The 5,529-nt window shown below is 39.1% G+C and overlaps 1 pseudogene; it reads right to left on the bottom strand.

Moving 5' to 3' along the window:
* Positions 1 to 2,164: 2,164 nt before the first annotated feature.
* On the bottom strand, positions 2,165 to 3,809 carry LOC110937546 (annotated as a pseudogene).
* Between the last annotated feature and the right edge of the window lie 1,720 nt (positions 3,810 to 5,529).

Here is a 5,529-nt window from a genome sequence, read left to right as displayed (position 1 = left end):
TTGAAGGGGTAACTTTGCGGTTTGGCCCTCGGTTATTTACCGATAGGGGCCTCGTGTTATTTACCCGCATTAATAAGTCCCCGGTTTATTTATTAATTATATTGGAAAGCCTTAACTTTCACTGTTGACGCTTTTAACCCTTCTTCTACGAATTCGATCGTAACTTTCTCGTTTCATATCGAAACTTCGCGAAATTCATATATATTATTTTAGTGAGGGTATAATACCGTTACAAAGTCTTTGGAACGTTAAAGGGTCACTCAGAGGTATTATTAAACATGTTGACACAGTTAACCCCTGTAGTTTGTAATCTCTCACTTTCTTCCGCGTTTTGTTTTTGTACGATCTATAATTTATTCGTTTGAAGGTTTAAGCATTATTTAGGGATACTATACAGTATATTTACCCTTGTTGACATTTATAACCCTCGAATTTATATACTTTCAAGGTTTGTCAAAATTAGTCCTTTATTTATTATAGATGCCACGTGTAAACAAATGACACGTGTTAACACATCATTGGACACAAAAATTCGAGGTGTTACACTTGCCTGGATGGTATCTTATCTCACAATCATAATCATTCAAAGTTTCCATCCAACGTCGCTGCCTCATATTTAAATCCTTCTGATTGAACAGATGCTGAAGGCTTTTGTGATCTGAATAGATCACACACTTAGTCCCATACAAGTAACGCCTCCACAGTTTTAGTGCGAATACAACGACACCCAGCTCCAAGTCATGGGTGGTGTAATTCTTCTCGTGCACTTTTAACTGGCGTGAAGCATAGGCAATGACCTTGCCTTTCTGCGTAAGCACACATCCCATCCCGGTGTGTGATGCATCACAATATACTACAAACTCATCTATTCCTTCAGGCAACGTCAGCACAGGAGCGTTGCTTAACTTCTGCTTCAGAATGTCGAAAGACTCTTGCTGCTTAGGCCCCCAATCAAACTTACTATTCTTGCGGGTGAGAAGAGTCAGGGGTGCTGCAATTCTTGAGAAGTTTTCGATAAATCGCCTATAGTATCCTGCCAGTCCTAGAAAGCTGCGAATCTCTGTAGGCGTCTTTGGCTCTTGCCAGTTCATGATAGCTTCAATCTTAGCGGGATCTACTTGGATACCACGCTCACTAACCACATGTCCAGGAACCTCCAAGAAGAGAGTTGTGAAGTTTACAAGTGAATGTGTATTGAAGAACCCAAGTTCATGGCCTTTATATAGGTTTCTTAATGCAATTTGATCATTCCAAATAAGTCTAGGATTGATTCTAGATCATTACAAGTGTCCCTAGGCCTCAATATACCATCAAACAAGCCCATAGAATCAAAAACAACCTTCTTAAGTCGGTTAAATGGCTGGAACAGGCAGCTGTCATGAATTTCTGCATCCGGCGTCCTCAGGCGGCCCGCGTAAAACTTGGACTTGGTCTTACGCGGCCCGTGTCAAGTCCTTGTCAATAATTGCATAAATGGTCCCTGGTCCTTCCAAAACTCATTTTTAACTTGTTTCTTGCACTATAAACCCCCAAATTTGACTTTTAAGGACCCCAAGTCATAAACCAACTTTGTTTTGTCCCCGGTTATTCATACGTTTACCGAAAAGTCTTAAATTTCAACGTTGACGCTTTTAACCCCTCATATACGAATATTGTCATAACTTTCTCATACTTTATCGAAACCTTGTGAAATTTTTATCACACATTCGTGTGAGTATAATTAACCATTACAAAGCTTTAGGTTTGCTAAAAGGTCACTCAGAGGTATAATTTAAACATGTTGACATATTTAACCCCTGTAGTTTGTAATTCCTCACTTTCTTTCACAATTCGCTTCGTATGATCCATGATTCATTCGTTTAAGGGTATAAACATCTTGTAGGGCTATTTTAAAGTATATTTATTCATTGTTGACATTTTGAACCCTTATATTCACATACTTTCCTTGTTTGTCAACTTTAGTCCTTTGTAAGAAATCTTTTACACGTTCAAAGCTCATGACACGTGTCAATACATTATTGGACATGAATTTTCGAGGTGTTACAAGCTACCATCAGTACGATACTCACAGAACCTAAATTTTGCGAAGCTGTTTTTGGAAATGAAAGTGAAAAACATACCGCGATATCATAGCAGTCAAAAAATGGCATTCTTTACAGGCATTTCATCAAACCTTAGGTTGCATTGTGTTTCTCTTCTTACTAACATTACTACCAAACTTGTTTACAAGAAGTTGCCAAACATCCGAATCAATAAGCTCTCCACTCATATCCATATCAAGTACTTTCATTATTTCCGCTTCATTTCCAGACTCACACAGACCCGTAAGCAATACAGAATAAGTCGTTTAATTCGGAAAACACCTTTTATCCAACATCTCCTCTAGTACCTTAATCCCCTCCTTCACACTACCACCTTTACAAAACCCTTTAATCAACGTATTATACGTAAACGCGTTAGGAACACATCCCTTTTCCACCATATCATCCCATAACCTACCAGCCTCACATAACTCTCCCATTTCAGACATACCGCCAATCAGTGTATTATACGTTAAAACACTCGGAATCGAACTCTTTTCAAATTCATCGAACAACATCCTCGCTTCCCAAATCTTCCCTTTTTTACACAGCCAATGTATAAGCGTACTCGATATCGCGTTGTCGGGAGTACAATTCTTCCACAAAAGCTTTTTCCATAGAGCACACGCGTCCTCAACTTTCCCGTCTTCGCACAAAGCATCGATCAATCTACAACAAAGAGCAGAAGTCCGCATGTATTTCTTCTCGATCATGTCGTCGAACAAGTTTAACGCTTCGCCGGTTTTTTTCGCTTTACAAAAGGCTTCAATCATAACCCCGTAAGTAACGTCATTCGGGTCCACATTATTATTCTCCATATCATCCATTACTTTCAGCGCATCAACCAACCGCCCTTGCTTGCAAAAACCATCCATTAGAATCGTGTACGTTGTGGCATCGGGAGTCCACCCTCGGTCAAGAATCTAGTCAAACATCTTCTTTGCACCCACCATGTCTCCTTTCGAAACGTAAGTTCCGAGTATAGTGGTGTATGTCACGACGTTTGGCACCATTCCCATTGCTGGCATTTCGTCTAACACCTTGAGTGCACCTTCTATGTCGCCTTTTTTACAAAACGCCTTCAAAAGAATGTTACAAGTGAACACGTTTGGTGTGATATTGAACTTCCTTCGACTGTTTTTAAACAAAGCATGCACCAACTCATATTTTCTATTCTGAATCATAACATTTAGAAGCGTGTTTAATGACCGTACGGATTTTGTGACACCGAAGTCGTCAATCCGCAAGAATGTTCGTAAAGAGTCTTTAGGACGGCTGGCAAGACTGTAATTACGCAACACATCGATGAAAAGATTCTCTCCGCATTTGATTCCGGATTTTTGCAACCGGGAAAGAAGGGTTTCAACCGGTTCAAAAGCTCGAGCACGAGAGAGCTTGTGGATGATGGAACGGTAGGTTTCGTAATTATGTTCAAATCCGGGGTGGTATTTACCAGCATGGTAAAAGATTTGGAGGGCAAGGTCAAGGTTTTGCAGTTGGGTGATAATGGATACAAGGCGTTTAGGGTAGAGCTTTTGGGGCCACGGTTTGATCGGGGGAGTTACGGTGTAGGATTTGAGGCGTTGGGATTTGGATTTGATGGCGGCGAGGTGGTGGTGGGACGGGTGGGCGGCAAAGGGATCGACAGAAGAGTTGTTGGCAGAGTAGTGGCGTAGATTGTGGATTTTTCTAACTGCCTTTGAGATTTGGGAGCTCATTATCATCATCTTCATTGGCTTTATAATTCCGTCCCCAGATCCACTATCTGGTGTATGCAAGATATTATAAAATCAATCAAAATTAAACCATACATTTTAATTAACAATAGGTTGTTTAAAGAAAAACATCACCACATAATATCAAGCTAAGCGTTTTTAACATATTTATCATATATAAAAATTAAATTTACACTTGTTCTTGTCAAGTCATCGACATTTTCTAAGTGTTTTAAGGGATTATCGTCACTGGTTTATATACATGTTCTTGCTTTCGTTTAATGAATCAAATTGTGTGGGGAGGAATAACTATCTTCGGTTTTTTATTTCGTATTCATTTTCATTCACTTGTTATTTTTCTTGTAAACAAGACTTGAAAATATGCTACATCACTAAACTATTAACTAACACAAAAAAAAAACATTCAAAGTTAACAAATAACAAGGACCAATGACAAAGCAAGTAACTAGCTACTTAGACGAACAACTTAGTTACCAACCATACGACAAAAAATCTCATAAAAATGAAGTATATAGTTAGGATGATGATAAATTGATAAAGTCTAGCCATTTAAAGGTGCCATGGAACAATGTATAATCATGTTTGTTACCATTTCATAATCTATTCTAATTAAGAGGAGGTTATTTTTTTTTCTTTTGACTACACGTACACCTGAATAACAAGCGTTCTATATATTCCACACAGGCTGTTTGTGACAACTCGTATTTCAAACCTCTAATTGTGTGCCTCGATGTAACTTGTTTGGACTATACGTGACTAGTCGACGTGTTTGGTTGTAATGGAAAACTATGTTTTGTTATACTATGTGTTACGTGATTGCATGTGAATATCATAAGTTTAGTCGCACAACACTGGTCCAACAACACAAACCTTTGGGCCGTACACCTCTATCTCGGCTCACTATGCTTGGACTCGGCCCACCCCTCTAACCCGGATATATGTTCACGCATACACACATCATTGGGGTCTTTACTTCTCACAATTTACAATCAAGAACACACACACACATAAACCCTAAAGCTCTCCTCTTCTCTCCCTTGTGCGACGGCGAACACCCCACCCCTCTCGAAGCTTTGATTCGAATCATTCTTTTCCCTAACCGGTTAGTGTATGTTTACCGATTTTATGTTTAATGATGTTGTGATATGTATGCTCTATGTGGTGAATATGGTTAATGACGTATAAACTGTTATTGTTGATGTGCTTGAAATCGGCTCATGTATATAGATATTGGATAGTGTTTATATAACTCGAACGGATTGAAAAAAAACATGTTAACAGATTTGATGTACACATAAACTAGGGTGCATGCTAGTTTAGAATCGGCTGGTTTAAAGATCCGATTGTATGTTCCACATGATAATGGATTGGCTGTTCTTGCTTAGGATTTCATGTTATTCTTTGAGTTGTTAGTCGGATGATCCGGTTGTAAGTTCATATGAGATTGGTTAGTGTTCTTGAATTGATAATGATATGAATATGATTGATTGCTGAATTAATTGTTATTTGATCCGATATGAAACTGTCAAAAGTTGTTTGCTGATATTACGGAATTGATTGAGCTGCAAATTAAGGAAACCAGGAAGTCTGTTACATCACCTAGTCTCGACACAGATTGCGAGTCGAGAACCCACTGTCTCGACTTGAGACCACAACACCGACACAAACAGCACAACTCGAGACCATGGTTGTGGGTCCGGTTGCGACTCGAG

Source organism: Helianthus annuus, unplaced genomic scaffold (assembly GCF_002127325.2).
Source record: "Helianthus annuus cultivar XRQ/B unplaced genomic scaffold, HanXRQr2.0-SUNRISE HanXRQChr00c061, whole genome shotgun sequence".
Classification (NCBI taxonomy): Eukaryota; Viridiplantae; Streptophyta; class Magnoliopsida; order Asterales; family Asteraceae; genus Helianthus; species Helianthus annuus.
The sequence above is the reverse complement of the archived record's forward strand: the minus strand, read 5'-3'. Positions and strand labels throughout refer to the sequence as shown.